The following is a 17,018-nucleotide window of genomic DNA, read 5'->3' as shown; positions in this document are numbered from 1 at the left end:
ATAAATTATATCATTTCATAGGAGGGAATAAGTGCTATAAAAATGGGGACAAAAAAGGATTTGGAGTTTACAGGTAGAGAGGGGTGGTATAGATTACCACTTAAAATAGGATGGGTTGGGCAGCCCGGGTGGCTCAGAGGTTTAGCACTGCCTTCAGCCCAGGGCCTGATCCTGAAGACCCAGGATCGAGTCCCATACCGGGCTCCCTGCATGGAGCCTGCTTCTCCCTCTGCCTGTGTCTTTGCCTCTTTCTCTCTCTCTCTCTCATGAATAAATAAATTAAAAATTTTAAAATAAATAAATAAATAACATAAAATAGGATGGGTTGATAGGCCTCTTAGATAAGGGGACATTTGTGCAAAAGTTAAAGGAGACAAGGGAGTTAGTTGTGTTAATATCTAGGGAAGTATTTCAGTTAGCACCATGGCCAAGGGGTAGCATGCCTACTTGGAAAATGAAAAGGGAGAGTAGTAAAAGATGAAAATAAGAGGGCAGATCCTGTAGGGCACTGTTGGCCATTTTAAGGGCTTTGAGGGTTATTCTGAGTGATACAAGGAGGCTTTGGAAGATCTTTCAGCAAAGTGTAGTGCCTACTGACTTTCATCATAAAAGATGACTCATTACAGGGGTGCCTGGTGGCTCAGTCAGTTAGGTGTCCAGACTCTTGGTTTCATGACTCAGGTCATGATCTTGGGGTTCTGAGATCGAGCCTGGTATTGGGCTCTGCACTAAGTAGGCAGCCCCTTCTTGAGATTCTGTCTCCCTCTCTCTCTGCCCCTCCCATTGCGCTCTCTCACTCTCTGAGATAAGTAAATAAATCTTAAAAATAAAAAGATGACTCATTACCATGAAAGCATAAAGGAGAGTCACCTAATTTAGAACCTAGTAGTCAGGGAAAACTTCTCAGAAGCCTGCTCCCCAAATGCTGAAGATTAAGAAGATTGGCCAGGCCAAAGTATGAATAGGGGATGGAGGATGAGGAGTGCATTTCATGCATAGGAAATGCCATTTCTTTACTTGACTGTATGATGTGTGCATAGGAGCAGGGCATGGGGACCGACAGACACAGGTGATGTTAATAATGCTGTGCCTTATCCTCTGAAGCACATTGAAGTGACACCTACTATGACTCCAAGTGTCTGGAAGGGAAGTTTACATGGGAAATGGATAAACAAGCAGTCCTGAGAGCAGACAGTGTGACAACAAAGAAAAGTGTGAGGAAATTGATGTTGACTTTGAATTCTTGAGTGAGAGGGAGAGGGAAGGAGAGAGGGGAGAAAGGGAAGAGAGAATGATGTGGTGGGTAGGAATCTCAGAATAGTTACATCATAAGATTTAAGGAAGTCTTCAGTTGGCGAGATAAGAAGGAACCAGATGAAAGAGGGCTTTCAAAATGTAGAACAACTGTCAGCTGCTAACTAGGGAAATCATATACTTAGATTTGTGGTTTGGAGAGAGTGGCTTGCCTTCAGTGTGGGTGAATGAATGAGACAGAACTGGAGTAAGGGCAGGAATAACAATCACGGAGCTGTCAAATAATCCAGACCAGAGATGAGGGAGCTTAAGCTGCACCAGTAGCAATAGATATATTTGAAAGGAACTGAGGCAATAAAGTGATGTTTGGTTAGTGCAGGTCGGATGGACATGAAGAGAGGGAAAGAGGCCATGAATGGATGCCTAGATTGCTAGCAGTATTCTGGTGGGTCATTCACTAATCTTGGAAAGGCAGGAGGGAAGACTTTCAAGTGGACATGCTAAATTTGGAATGAGATGTTGATTTTGAGGTGACTTTGGGACACACGAATTGAGATCTCAGTTGGTAGGTGAGTACAGATCTGATATTCAGGACAGAGCTGTCAAGAGCCATCATCTAGCATAGTTAGAACTGTGGGAGTGGATAAGATTATCTGATTTTATAGAAGAAGAGAAAATGTGAAGCTCAGCAGCATCTAAGGGCTGAGTGGAAAACTCGATTCAAGAAAAGAAAAAAAAGAACTAGGCATAGAAGTAGAAGGTAAGTCAGGAGCATGTAATTTTCATGAAAAATAGCACAAAAAGGAAGCCATGCCTCTTTTGGTTTGTGAAGCCAAAGTGTGGAATGTAATGCATGTGCATTTCTCCAGATTCAGAAAGCATATCTAGTCTAAAAAAGCTCAACCCATCCAGGCAAAACTGGCTTCTCTGACTTGGACTACAGTAATCTGGTGGGTCATATCTTAAAAATTCTTATCCAATGTTTTTCAGCACATATATTTTCCCATTAGACAAAGCCTTTGTCTTTGACTTTCCCAAAGGCAAAAGAGAAGGATCCAACAACTGCTTCTAAAAGAGGATAGCATGGATCTAAATGGCCAGTGCCTTCAGAGAATAGACTGAAGATCTGGAGATCTGGTCTTCACAGTAACCATTTCAGAAGATAATTCTACCTTACAATGAAAAAATCTAGATCCCTCAGCACACACACAAGTGTGTTCAAGTTTATTAGGAAGACAGATGCTGTGGCAATGTGTGTGCCGTCACTCAGTTCAAATTCCCTTACTTTTTCTTCTGGACTTGCTACAGCAGATGATATCTCTCTGTTGTGAATGCAGTATCACCTTGGCATTTTGGAAAAGGGAGACACTGTGGAAAAAAGTATCAGAATGGGGCATTTCCTGGGAAGAAAGGGGGGGCGGTGGGAGGTGGCATGGATAGGAACACCCTGAGGCCAGTGTTGACTCTGTATTGTCCTTAACCGAGTGGCTGGTTCACCAGACACCTTGAGGTACTAGGGTCACTAAGTTTCCAGGGCAACCAGTTCCCATCTTAGAACCATAACCATCATAGAAACACCTCCTCCGATGCCTTTGGCTACTCTAAGATGAAAAATCCTGGGCCTGAATTTAGAGTAACTAATTATCATCCCCATAAGGAGATGTTAGGAGAACATAAGGGTGCTCTGCTCTGGTTCCCTATAAAATAGACTGAGGATCAATGAGACATCCTTTTGGAATAGTTTGTGGGACTCAGGTGAAAACTGGGTTTTACGGGGATCCCTGGGATCGAGTCTCACATCGGGCTCCCTGCATGGACCCTGCTTCTCTCCCTCTGCCTCTGTCTCTGCCTCTCTCTCTCTCTCTCTGTCTCTCATGAATAAATAAATGAAATGTTAAAAAAAAATTGAGTTTTACATTTAACATGCCATTTATCTGAGTCATGGGAATATTTTTATTTTTCTGTCCAGATATACTTTCCTAAATATAGGAAAAAGGATATCATACCTATCATACTGATACCAAAGACAAAGGAAGCAATACTGCCAGGTTGAATTTCAAATACTCAGATGGTCTTAAGTAGAATTATGTTCAACAAATATCCTGGATTAAAACAAGCTGATGCTACTGAAGTTCTAATAATTACTTAGGGTACATTTCTTAACCCATTTTCTTTATTGCCCCCCTACGGAGCCTTTAAAAATATTTTTTTCTACTTTCCTCCTGTTCCATGATATACCACAGATAGACTGTTTCTGCTGATACACTGTTTATATGTCTATGTTTTATACACAGAAAAAGTAAATTTTTTATTCACCCTCCCAGGAACCAAGTTTTGCCACTTTGGGGGCCATATTGATTTGACAATGCAAGGTAATAGCTAATTGCCAAGTTTTTATTACATTTGGTGTTGGATAGACTGAATTGAATTGATAGAGTGAATTACTCTGGTGATAATAAAATATTGCCTCAATGTAACAATTTTCATGGTATAAACTAGTTAAGCTTTAGTTTTTAAAAAAGTATTCATTCATTTATTCATTCATTCAACAAAGATATATTGCACACCTGTGGAGGATGGTGTTCTAACTGTGGCTCCCTAGAGCCACCCTGGAGTTCAAACCTTCTTCATCTCTCTTGGAGAAATGTTGCCATAGCCTTGTCCATGCACTCCTTTTTTGTACTTTTTCTACACTATAGTCAGGCAATCTCTTTTTCATCTGTGTGCTTTATTCCTTTACAAAAACAACCACAAAGACTTCTCTTACCCACAAGATACACCTAGTTCTTTAGCGGTATCGATGAATCTGTCCATACCTCCCTCACACCATCTACCACACATACCCCTCTCCGGCCTCATTTGTTACTACTTCCTACATGCTAATTTGTTCTCCAGCAATACTTAGAGGCTTGTATTTTCCCCTAACCATACCCTGTAGTTTCAAGCCCAGTACTTTTTCAGGCCTTCCTTTTCTATGAAATACCATTCCTTCTTGAGCACCTTTCTTGGTCTGACTAATTTTTACTTGCCCTCCAAGATTTGGCTCAGCCATGATCTTGATCCCTCCCATGTAAGGAAAAGAACTGTTTCTTTTCCTTATGCTTTATTATACTTCTTAAGCATAATTCTGTGACTGTGCATTGCAAACAGCACTGAATTGATCCATTTCCATTCCTATTTCTGTCGTGCCTACACATTTTTCCAAGAACAAAAATCATATCACAGTCACCAATATATCCTCTGTGCTTACCAGAATTCCTGAAACCCAAAAGGAAAACAACATATTTGTTGAATTTAAATGTTGAACTAAAAATCTCGGTCTCAGATGTCACAAAGTCTAACAAGCAAAATGGGTGTGACACAACTGTGACAATACAATATGGTAGAATGGTCATGGGCATAGGATTCTGTGGGAGTATGTTGGATGAGATAATTTATGTCACTTTGGAGAAATAAAGGAGGAATTTGTGATATATTTAAGGACTATATCACAAAACATGACATCTTGAACTTGGTCATGACTCATTAGACAAAGAAGGAAGGCATTTGAAGAAAAGGGAATAGTACATACATGAAAGCATAGGGGCGGTCTAGTAGATCCCCAAAATTTACTTATTCTGCATAACTGATATTTTATACCATTTACTCATCACTTTTCCCATTCTTCCTTTCTTCCCAGCTCCTGCCAACCACTATTTTATCCTCTGCTTCTAGGATTTTAACTATTTTCATTTCCATATATAAGTGAGATCATCCATTATTTGTCTTTCTCTGTCTGGCTTATTTCACCTGGCATAATGCCCTCCTCTAGTATTGTATACTAAGATTTGCTAAGAGGGAAGATCCTATGTTAAGTATTCTTTGCTACACACACATGCAAAAGTAATAACAATAATAAAGGGGGCAGAAGCAAACTTTGGGAGGTAATGAATGTGTTTATGGCCTTAATGGTGATGGTTTCATGGGTATATACTTATCCCTAAACCCACTGACTTGTATACATTAATATGCACACATTTTAAAATGTTAATCAGAACTAAATGAAGTGGTTTAGAAAAAAGCATATGGGCATGAAAGATGACATGATTAGGAAAGACAAGTTGACCAGAAAGTGGGGGCCATGTAGGTGTGGGGACAGTAGGGGGACACCTGTATTGCACATCTGCAAGGGAGGAACAGGAAGGTGTTTGGCCAGATTGTTAAGAGCCTCCTTTAAAAGCCTGTGGAGGGCGCCTGGGTGGCTCAGTGGTTGAGTGGCTGCCTTTGGCTCAGGTCTTGATCCCAGGTTCCTGGGATAGAGTGCCCCCCCTCCCCCCTCCACCCCGTACAGGGCCTGCTTCTCCCTCTGCCTGTGTCTCTGCCTCTCTCTCTCTCTCTCTGTGTGTGTCTCTCATGGATAAATGAATAAAATCTTAATAAAATAAAATAAAATAAAATAAAATAAAATAAAATAAAATAAAATAAAATAAAATAAAAAAAATAAAAGCCTGTGGAGTCTGAACCTCACTCTATATGCACTTAAAGGTTTGTTATTCATTTTGTCCAATTAAAGAAGAGTTCTCTGATTCTCCCATGTAAAGAAGAATCTAATATGAATTTCATACAACGTCTGCCATCTAATGACACTGAAACTTGTATTCTTGTCACATATATATAAAGAACACATTGTCTCCCTTTGAAAATTCTCAGATCGAATGTTAGGATCTTGTAACAATCTGAGAACATTGATTCATTCATTCCTTCTTTCTTTCATATTACTTCCACCATACAGTCAAAAAGTTGCTAATGGAAATTTGAATAACTTTCACTAATATTATGAAGGAAAATTTCATAATATGAAATATTTCTTTTTTTTTTTTTTTGAAATATTTCTATTTCATAGTGAAGTTATGTATTCTGAAGAGATGACTAAATTCCCTTTGAATCTGTGTATTAATATTTTAGTATTTATTTACGGAATACTCTCTTTTGGTACAGAGGGATGTGACTATACAAACACTGCAAGGTTGTCTTATAAATGCCACCCTTTCCCTTAATCTCTCTTTTTCATTAGATGTTGGATTTATAGTGTAGATTTAGACAGTTTATTCATAAGACCACCCTGACAACCAGGAGAATCACTTCAAAATAAATAAAAATTTAAATAAAATCATAGTATTAGTGTCAAATCTGAAACCAGGATGTTTCTACTCAAGTCTCTGCACCAGTGTTTATTATAAGCAAGTTAGTTAGTTAATACTCTAAGCCTTGGTTTTGCCATCTAGAAAATGGGCACAATAACAAGGGTGAAAATAGCATGTGTAAAGGGCTCAGATGAGTGTCCAGCTCTCAGTGGGACTGTACTGAACATCTGCTGAGTGCCAGCCTGTGTTATGCCCTCCTCCCTTCTCCAGAGTCTCCAAGAAGGTAGGCAGTAGGAAATTCTGAGAGCAGCATCCAGCCATACTACGTTGTGATGTAAAAATGAGCCCACAGGATGTCTTTCCAACTTTCACAAATCCAATCAAAGACAGAAAGGAGGAGGGATGTCCTGGTACTAGAAGGACAAGACTGGTGATGATGTTCTTAGGGAAATGTTCTTGGAAGGGTTTTGTTTCTAGGCACACAGTTGTGGCAAACATCTGATACGCTTCTCCCATCAGGGTTGCTAAATGAAGGTGGCAAAAGAGCAAGCAGGTTCCAAACCAAAACTTGGTACAGGAAACCTCAAAGCCCTTCTCTGGACTGTGGAGCTCTCCTGAGGAAAGGCATCTTCAAACAGATTCAGGCTTCTTAGGAGAGAAGCAGGCACATCTGCAGGAATCAGAAAACCTGCCTCTAAGGAACAACGGGAAGGGAAAGATATGGGAGCCAGAGGTCTTCTGATGTGTTGGCTGCTGGCTTTGAGAACTGGTTTTGAAAAGATTGAAAGGAAAAGACTTAGGAGTTGAAAGCACAGAGTTCAGTAACCCTCAGTGTGCTCACCTTGACTTATTAACTCACATCCATCTCCTACGTTGGATGCTTCAATCACTTCTCTGTGCTCCTAGCACAGAGGGAAAAATCCTTAACTGGCCTTTGGGGCCTTGAACAAGGTCTCATCCACGGCTTCTCCTGTTCCATTTCATTTTATCTCTGGTCACTCTTCCCCTCACTGAATTCTTTTATTTTTTCTTTTTTAAGATTTTATTTATTTATTTGAGAGAGAGAAAGAGACACACAGAGATAGTGAGAGAGAGCACTAGTGGGGAGTAGAAGGAGAAGCGGGCTCCCCACTGCCCAAGGCAGGGCTCGATCCCAGGACCAGGGGATCATGATCCGAGTTGAAGGCAGACGCTTCACCACTTCACCGACTGAGCCACCCAGCTGCCCCGTCCCCTTACTGAATTCTAGTCACATCCTCAGTCTTGCGCACCTTGACCAGCCTATTTGCTCAATTTGCTCAGGAAACTTTGTAAATGTTGTTTGCTTGTTTTGTTTTGTTTTGTTTTAGCAAGAATGTCTTATCTTTTATGCCCCTTCACTTGGCCAGCTCACCCATCTTTCAGGTGATAGTTTAAATGTCACTGCTTTAAAAACACTAGTCAGAATTGTAATTATACCTACATATGTGATCAATATCTGTCTCCCCAGCTGGACTGCAATCACTTTGAAGACAAGGACTGTTTTCCCATTGTTGTATCCCCAGTGCTTAGCATAGTGCCTGGCATAGACTAAGTATCCAATAAATATTTACTGGGTAAATAAACAGATTTTATTTTACAAATTTATTTATTTATTCATGAGAGACACAGAGAGAGGCAGAGACATAGGCAGAGGGAGAAGCAGACTCTCTGCAGGGAGCCTGATTCTGGACTGATCCTGGGACTCTGGGATCACACCCTAAGTCAAAGGCAGATGCTCAACTGCTGAGCCACCCAGGTGTCCCTAAAATTTTTTAAAAATTATTTACTTATTTATGAGACAGAGAGGGAGAGAGCAGAGGGGCAGAGAGAAAGAGAGAAGGAGAAAAGCACACTCCCTCGCTGAGTGAGAAGCCTGTCTGGGGGTTCCACCCACAACCCATGAGATCAGGACCTGAGCCAACATCAAGAGTTGGAGGCTCAACCTCAACCCACTGAGCCACCCAGGCGCCCCTGAATTACTTTTAGAAGAGAGATGTATGCAGTAACATAATCCGTGAAAGGACTGCCCAGTTTTTCTCACTGTGGCTACAACCACAGATTTTAGTTTGTGAATTCACTATTATTTTGTTAAATAAAAGTGGTGTCTTGTTTTTTTCTTTTTTTTTTTAATTAACTTGACCACTCAATTTGCAAAATGACTTCTCCTGCATTATGCATAGAGTGTCAGGAGAGTCTATGTTATAATAATGATAGCAGTGGCCATTATCTTTATAAGAAGAAAGTTTATCAGAATTAAACTTCATCAGATTTCTTTATTTACTATCAATTTCTTATTAGTTTTAATTATAATTATGTATCCTTTAATTAGATTTACATTTATTAGGAATCCATGTCAAAGTCATATTCAAGTGTGTGTATATACATAATTCTTCTACTACAAATGCATTTTTATATGCTACTTGTCTTACCTCTCAAACTGTGCTGTGTTGTTGTTGTTTTGCAGTTACGAATGAATGATAAAACACTTGCATCTTGCAGTGAATTTTATTTGAATGTATTTAATTTAAACAATGACATGTTTCTTTTATTGAATGAAATAGAATCCGCAAATTCAATTCATTAGTTTTTACAGAACTCACTGATGCCCTTGGGGATAAAGATTACAAATGAAAATGTCAGAGCCTTGTTACTCCCTGTCCCAGACCCAGCCGCTCCTAAAAAAAGAATTTTTGTTGATCAGCAAAATTTAAAATTATAATCACAGGTCTTTCTTTCCCTGAGCAACTGAGTCACCCAGGACCAACTAATTAAAATCAAGCCTGATATATTTTTAAATGTGATTTCCTGTCAGGCTGGTCATTTCTGAAAGCTTAGAAATTTCACTTGAAAATGTAAGGAAGAGAAAGACAAAATAAAAAGAAGCCCTTGCTGAAAAGGTTGGCATTTCATTTGCCAAAGCATATCGTAATAAAAGGCAGGGCCTTTGCCTTTGTAGGTTTAAACCCTGGGAGGGGTTTCAAAATAATCTCAGGTAGACAGACAGGTTATCTCAAAATCATAATTTCCTAAAATACAAGGCTTATCATTTTTTTGCTAAACCTGTTTCTATTCAGGAAACAGCATATCTGATTTACAGCTGATGAAAATCGCTCATTTTTCAAAAAATCTTTTCCCCCTAAAATCGGGCAGCAGAGAAAGAATGAGGTCGTATGAATTATCTGTAAAACAAATGGCCTCACAAACAACTCTAGAAATTTTAAAGGTTCTGAGCTTTCCTAAATAGAAGACTAAAGCCTTCCCACATCTTCCTATGTCCTGCACTATAAACTTGCAGAACTAAATTACTTCAACTATTAGGTGTAAAACAGAAAATAATTAAAGGCATGACTACATACATAGTTGGTCTGAATTTTTCCCTCTGTGGCAGTAAAAGAAAGATCTTTCTTTCCTTGACTTTCCCAGATGCTCTACTTAAACTTCACTTGTAGCTGGATAAAGACATTGGTTCAACAAATATTTATAAAGCATCTCTCATGAGCTACATATTATTCTTTGTGCTGAGGACACAGTTGGTGCTCATAAACCAGCACTGTCCTAGCTCCTCTGGTCCACAGCATCTAGTAGGGGAAAGAGATTTCTTAAAAAACGAACGAATGAACAAACAAATAACAATAAAACCAACAAACTGGACTGGTATTAAAAGAAAAATGTCAGTTCTGGTCCTGGCTATACTAATGTGTTTTATTTATAATCTTGCATAAATCATGCAAACCCTCTGCATTCCCATTTTCCCTAATTGTAAAATTAGGAATAATAGCACTCCGAGGTAGGCACAGTCACACCCAAAGTGATGATATCTATGAGGCTACCATTCAAATGTAAGGTCCAGGATTGTTTCTAATGTGACTTGGTGCAGCCACGAAAGCAGACATGTTCTGGGAGCCGCAGGATAAGGACACAAGAGCTGCTGTCACACCAGGCATATGTGCAGGAGACTGACCAACCTTCCTTGTCATGCTGTCACACCAGGCATATGTGCAGGAGACTGACCAACCTTACTTGGTGCTTTAAGTTTTCAAAGGGACACATTCCAAGTCCCCAGGAGTACACAAAAGCTATTTCATCTCCTTCCCGTGCCAGGCAGGTGTTTAGTTTATTTTTGTATTTGTTGAGCAAAAAGCAATGCAGTCAAATCAAAGCAAAGGACGCCATTGGTTTCCTTTGATGTTGGCAACAGCAGCCCTCTTTATTGTGGCGTGAAAGAAAACCGTTAAAAATCCATTTTCAATTAAAATAAGATCATAGAAAGGACAAGAAGGATGGTGTTTAGAGTTCATAAAATGTATTGTGTCTGCAGGCTCATCATTTGCTCTCAGCCAGTGTTTCAGCAGAAGCCATAACCCTGCCAGGAGCACTGAAGGTGAACGGGTCAGCCTCCAGCCGAGCAGGGACTCTCCTGTCTGCTAATTTTCTAAGGGAGCAAGCAAGAAAGCATTGCAAATTCTAAACATAAAGACCCTTCCATCTATTGCAATTTAGATTGCCAGGAGGCACACAATGGGTTTTCTTTGAAGGGTAGAGTCTCAAGATGATGAACACTTCCATGTGGGGTCAAGTGTTCTCCCCTCAGTTTGTTCGTCCACACCAAATGGCCCCTCACTCAGGGCAATGTTTGGGGAATGGGGTATTCAAAGTTCAGAAGCAATTTACTTTATTCAATACAGTTTCTATCTTCGGGCACCTGCCCGGCCTTTCTGCTCTTTGGAAAGATTTCCATTTGCTAAGAAAGAGCTGCAGTTGAACTTGCACTGAAACTAAATTTGACATTTCTGGTTTTGCTTGGAACAAACATCTCAAGGAATCTCCAGGTTGATCCCTTGGCTCTCAATGATTCCCCACTTGGGGGGTCCTGGACTAGGGATACCAGAGGTTGTAATACAAGCAGTGACAGAAATCAGTCACCCATGAATTGTGGTTGCACGAGTTACCTGAAATGTCACTTTTCTTTACTGCTGGCAGGATCATTTCATCAATTCAGCTTTAGTATTGAGGACCTATTGTTTATTGGGAGTTCTGGTGGAATTCCGTATGCATTTCATTTTAGCAACGGGAAGATAAGTTATTACTTATCAAATATACACTTATTAAGAGGAGATGGGCTCTGTGGGGGAAAATGTGGTAAAATGTCCTTCAGGATGAAAGCCTGGAAACCGCTGGTCTCCATCACATTCATTTATTCCCTCCTACCATCAATAAATGCTTATTAGGTACCTATCATGTGACAGTTTTGGGGACAGATACAGGGATGGATACATGGTCCTTGTCTTAATTATGGAACTAATTCTGGAATTACCTGAACTGTTACAAACAGAAATTGCATAACTGCCCTGAACAGCCTTCCATGGAAACCAATGGAGATGTCCGTGAAGCTTCTTTTGGCCTCACGAAGTAGCTGCTGGCCTCTTTTTTGACATACACTCTAATTCCAATGGAAACATTCCATGGACTCTTATAAATTCATGAGGCTAAATAAAAACTACTCTCTGAGGACTCATAAGTTAAGTGAGTATTTATCGAGTTTTAATGGACTGCCGACAATCAATATGGGGCAGTAGAAAGAGCAAAAGCCTTAGAATCAGGCAGAGCCATATTAGAGATACTAACAAAGTGTGACCTCAAGAAAGGTTATATAACCTCCTAAATGTGAAGTTTCCTCATTGTAAATTGGGGGTAATAGGCTTCATAGTGTTTTTGTAAGAATAAGATTAAACAGCACTACATGGAGAGGTGCTGTAGCATAGAGGTGACGAGTGAGGACTTTGGAGCAGATTCTGAATTCACACCTTGAACTCTCATTTTTTCTTGTGTTACTTTAGGCAAGTCACTTAAACTTTTCTAGTTTTAGTTTCCTCCCTCATGAAACAGAATGAAAAGAGGGAATTAATGTGAAGAGTAAATGGAATAACACACATATAAAATTTAAAATAATGCATGAGAGATAAGAACTCCATAAATGTTAGCTGTGACCTCATTTTTAGTGTTAATAGAGTACCCAGTACACAGTAGACAGTGAATGAATAAATGTTAGTTACCTTAATTTTTTCATTTTTCCTAGTTTTAAGTTATTTTAAAGCAAGTGACTGAAAAAGTTACTCTCTATATAAATGTATAGTGACCGCTGTGAAGAGTGCCCAGATTCCCCGTTCCAGGTTGAGGGCGCTCATTCTCCGAGCTGCTCTGAGTGTTGTTGGCAGTCAGCTCTCAGTTGAGTTTCTGTCCAAGAACTGCCCTCAGCCAAAGAAGGCCACCTTACTCAAGATGACAGACCCTCTCTGGGGACAACTTGAATCATCTCTGGGGTTATATAGAGGCACTTGCCTCAAAGTGGGACAATTCTGAAGGTTCAGCCCAGCTCCAGAGCTTCAGTGGGCTTGGCTGAGGCCTTTGTTGAGAACAGCCTAGCTTCTCCCTCTGCCCAATCTTGTTTTCTTCACCCTTTTCTAGGCATGGATCCCAAGGGAGCTCCCAGAACAAAATCTCTGCATACAAATCTCAGCATCTCAGAGTGTCTTTCTTGGGAAACCCTCAGTTTAGATGGCAAGAAATTCTGTGATAAGAAGACTTTTTCTTTCAACCCAAGTAGGAATCAAGAGTGGTCTTTGGAAACCTTAATGAGACAGAGAAATTAAAACTATTTCCATTTCCAAATACAAACAGAGTGGGTCTTAGGCTGGTTTGAGGTATTTTTTGGAGGGAGGGTGGCAGGGGATCACTTGGGGAAAACTGAATTTATGCTTAGTGCCAAGCACAGTGCAGACTCACATGGGTACCTCTACTTCCTCAGCAAAGCGGGAAGGCCACCAAAATTAGACTACTTAGAAATAGCTACCACACAGTCTTACTTTAATCATCTGTTAGAATTTTCCTCTGGATGTCATTATGCTATGAATAATATATCAGGCTCAGAAAATCTAAACCCACTTCTAAAGAAAATGTTTGTCATGGTCACTCTAATGGAAGCTTTTTCCAATCCAAATTGCTCAGCAGAAGCTGGGAGGAGGGTATTTATTACATCATCACAGCCTTTTGTGTATAGTACTTTGTGCAACTCCATGTCCCTGACACATTCTTTCAAAGATAAATGTGGTTATAGCATCCAAATCAAATGTTCAATTTTTTAAAAGGCCAAATCCAAAAATTTCACATTCTTTAGAGAAAATGCTAACAGGTAGAATGAACAAACACAGAACTTAATTTCATCATAATATCCCAGGTGCTAATGTTTTCATGAGTCTGTGGGTCCATGTAATCATGCATAATTATCAGGGGTGATTTCTTTGGCCTTTTCTCCTTAAGCAGCAACAACTGCAGGTGCAAGGGGGAAGAGGATATGCCATCTATTCCGCAAGAGAATAATCCATTATGCTATTAATTCTATAGTTTCCTCCTGACAGTGGTCTTACAAAGTCAGTCTTTTTAAAAAAGATTTAATTATTTATTTGAGAGAGAGAGAATGCACTCATGCAAGAGTGGGGAAGGGGAGGAAGGGGTAGAGGAAGAGGGAGGGAGAGAATCCTCAAACAGACTCCCCACTGAGTGGGAAGCCCTAGGAGGGGCTCAAGACCCTCAGATCATGATCTCAGCCGAAATCAACAGCGGAGGCTTAACTGACTGAGCCACTCACGTATCCCTCAGAGTCTTTTAATAGCACCAAAGAGTGCAAAGTTTTAGGTCAATTAGCCTAAGAAGAGTGTTTTCCATTGTGTTATCTGTTCATTACATCTTTAGGAAATCATGTTACCTGACACTTTTTAAATTGTCCACTTTAGTATTCTTTGTTCCTAGACACTTAGATTGCTAAATATTGCTAAACTAAACAGGTGCCATATATATATATATATATATAATTTGTTAATACATTCTCCCTATTCCTTGAACATTTTTTCCTTGAAACGTTTAGAAAAGTGACAGAGGGTATCAGGTTTGAAAATACCCTTAAGACATTTATAAACAGAGGCACCTGGGTGGTTTGCTGGTTAAGTGTCTGTCTTTGACTCAGGTCATGATCCTGGGGTCCTGGGATCAAGTCTCAAATCAGGTACCCTAGGGAGAGCCTGCTTCTCCCTATGCCTATGTCTCTGCCTCTCTCTCTATCTCATGAATACGTAAATAAAATCTTAAAAAAAAGATTTATAAACAGTGACCATATTCTCCATAAAAATATAGAGAATTTTTATAAATGGAGTTCTATGGGACAGAGCTTCATGAAATATTGAAAGATATTCCTAAGACAAACAAATACTCCTAGGGTCAAATACATATAGGTAATGTTGAAGCCTCTTTCATGTTCACAATACACGTAGTAGTATACTAAGCATATTTTCATATTAAAAGCATTGAGATGTTATTGAATAAGTTAAAAAGGTCTTTCCCTGTTTCCAAACTTATTTGACCCAAGGACAGTCCCACAACTACCAATATGAGTGCACACACACACACCCTTTTTCTTTCTTCCTATAAACTGCCAATGGACATCTAGTGGGTCTCATCTTTTATAGAACACTGTTCTGGAATTATTGCACTACAGCATCATCTTCAAGGGCTCAACTCTGCCATATGTTTCAGGGACTTGAAATTCTCACAGTCTCCTGAGTCAGACATATTTGGACTACTCCTGCTATTAGAAGGTTCTTTCTGACCACCCACTAGTCTCTCTTAGGTTCATCCAGAACAAGTCTATTCCTCTTCCACATGATACTCATTTAAATATTTGAAAATAACTGGGACTCTCCTGCTCCTCCATCTGTATCTTCCCTTCTCCATCTGAAATATCCCATTTCTCTCTCTGTGTCTCTCATGCATAAATAATTAAAAAATTTTTTTTGAAATATCCCATTTCCTTCCCTGATATAATTCAGTTTAGAAAATTCTTATTGTTCTGTCTCTTCTGAACACCCCACTTTGCCTATACTTGCTCGGAAAGAGGTACACGGAAAATAATACAACTTTCTTACTTGGGTGTAGAGTAGAACAGAGTATTTCCACCTTCATTCTGGATTACGATTGTTTTCTTATCTTGGTCAAAGATCATTTTGACTATTTCTCTTTTAATGCTTCCAAGATCTTTGAATTTTCATATTTTCCCTGCAATTAGCAGCTTCTTCTGAAGGAAGCAGGAAGGTATTAGGCAGTGCTAGTAGAGGGGAAGGAGCTCTGCTTTTAGAAGAGTCAACACAAACTTGATACCTTCCACATTCTTCTCCCAGTTTAACTCAGGGAATCTCCTCTCTGCTGCCAAGGAAGATATAAAGGATGAAGCAGCTGAATTCCCACTAGAACTGTAGGAAAGCCCTCAAGAATGGTATGAGGCTGGATGGTGGCTGGAGACTAAGGAGTCGGAGAAGATGAGAAATGGAAGTTTTGATCTTCTCAGAGATAACTCCAGTTGGCAGTAGCAATGGTGTTGTCAGGGAATGTTAGCCATCCAGGTAAGTTTCCTCTGGGTTGCTTTAGAGTTAAGATGTCAACATCAGAAGAACTTGTACAGAGACAGAGAAATTTGAAATAATGTAATTTTTTTTTGAAATTAGGAATCAGTATGCATTGTGAATATTTGGCCATGTAAATGATCTGCCTGCCTGATTGAGTCTGCACTTAGCAAATACAGAGGTGGGGTATGGCAAGGTGACATGGTGACAATAATGCTGCTTTCCTTAGGGCTGGTGTTCACTCTAGCCTTAATTAAGTAATTAATTAACTAGCTATTGATTCTAAGAGTCAATGAACATAGAATGTGCTATATGAAAGATGAACATTGTTAGCAACAGTGTCTGGTTGAATTTTAGGGAAGAGTTTGGAAATGTGGTCCTAAAAGAACAATCGCTACACTTTTTCCTTAACTAAAATCTTCCTTTATATTAATATATAATGATAGTAAAATGTTCCCTCTCCCCTCATCAGTGAAATAAAATGCTCCTTCATGGCAGACCAGTCCTGCGTTATCTCAGGGGAGGTCTGCAGGGATAAGACTTTAAACATTGTTATAGGATTGATTCAGGCTGGAGTAGAAGGAAAGACACTGGCACACAGAGGTAAGAGGAGCTTTCTGCTGGGGGCGTGGAGTTGTTGAAAATTCAGAAAAGGGGCTGCTGTGTGTGTGTGTGTGTGTGTGTGAATCTCAATTAACTTCCAAAATTCTATAGTCACTCCTACAACTGCATTAACCACATGTTTTTATATAGATGCTGCTCTCCTGGGTCTTTCCATCAGCAGTACTTCTGTGAAATAATGAAGAAGCAGTTTCATTTAGGGAATGAAGTAACCGACGTGTACCCCAACCTGCCTTATACCAGTGCATTTGCTTTCAACTGAATTTTGAACTTGACTGCACACAGTGTCTTTGAAAACAGTTAACATGATGCTGTGAAATTAAATAACTAACATATTAAAATATCAAGACTGCCTTAGAGACAACGAAATATATTTTATATACAACTGAAACATCAATTAACTGATTTATCAATTAACCAAAAGTAGGAAAATAATGCTAGGTGTCTTAGTTTCTCTGCTCTAGGCAAGAAGTACAATTATAAAAATCCTATATATCTTCACCATTATAGGATGGAAACTTTTCTTTCAAACAACCCAAGTTCAAATTTG

General features: G+C 39.5%; 1 protein-coding gene across 7 annotated transcripts in view; it reads right to left on the bottom strand.

Moving 5' to 3' along the window:
- The window catches only part of PLCXD3 (phosphatidylinositol specific phospholipase C X domain containing 3), a 184,400-nt gene that overhangs the window by 25,375 nt on the left and 142,007 nt on the right, over positions 1 to 17,018 (bottom strand). Inside the window, exon 3 of one of the 7 annotated variants that reach the window (XR_013378590.1) lies at positions 8,828 to 9,005. The exons of the other annotated variants lie outside the window; for them this stretch is intronic. The gene's annotated coding sequence lies outside the window, so the exon portion shown is untranslated. The remainder of the gene's footprint in view (positions 1 to 8,827; positions 9,006 to 17,018) is intronic. 7 annotated transcript variants of the gene reach the window in all.

The sequence above is a fragment of the Canis aureus genome, chromosome 4 (genome assembly GCF_053574225.1).
Source record: "Canis aureus isolate CA01 chromosome 4, VMU_Caureus_v.1.0, whole genome shotgun sequence".
Lineage (NCBI taxonomy): Eukaryota > Metazoa > Chordata > Mammalia > Carnivora > Canidae > Canis > Canis aureus.
This window is presented reverse-complemented; position numbering and strand designations above follow the sequence as displayed.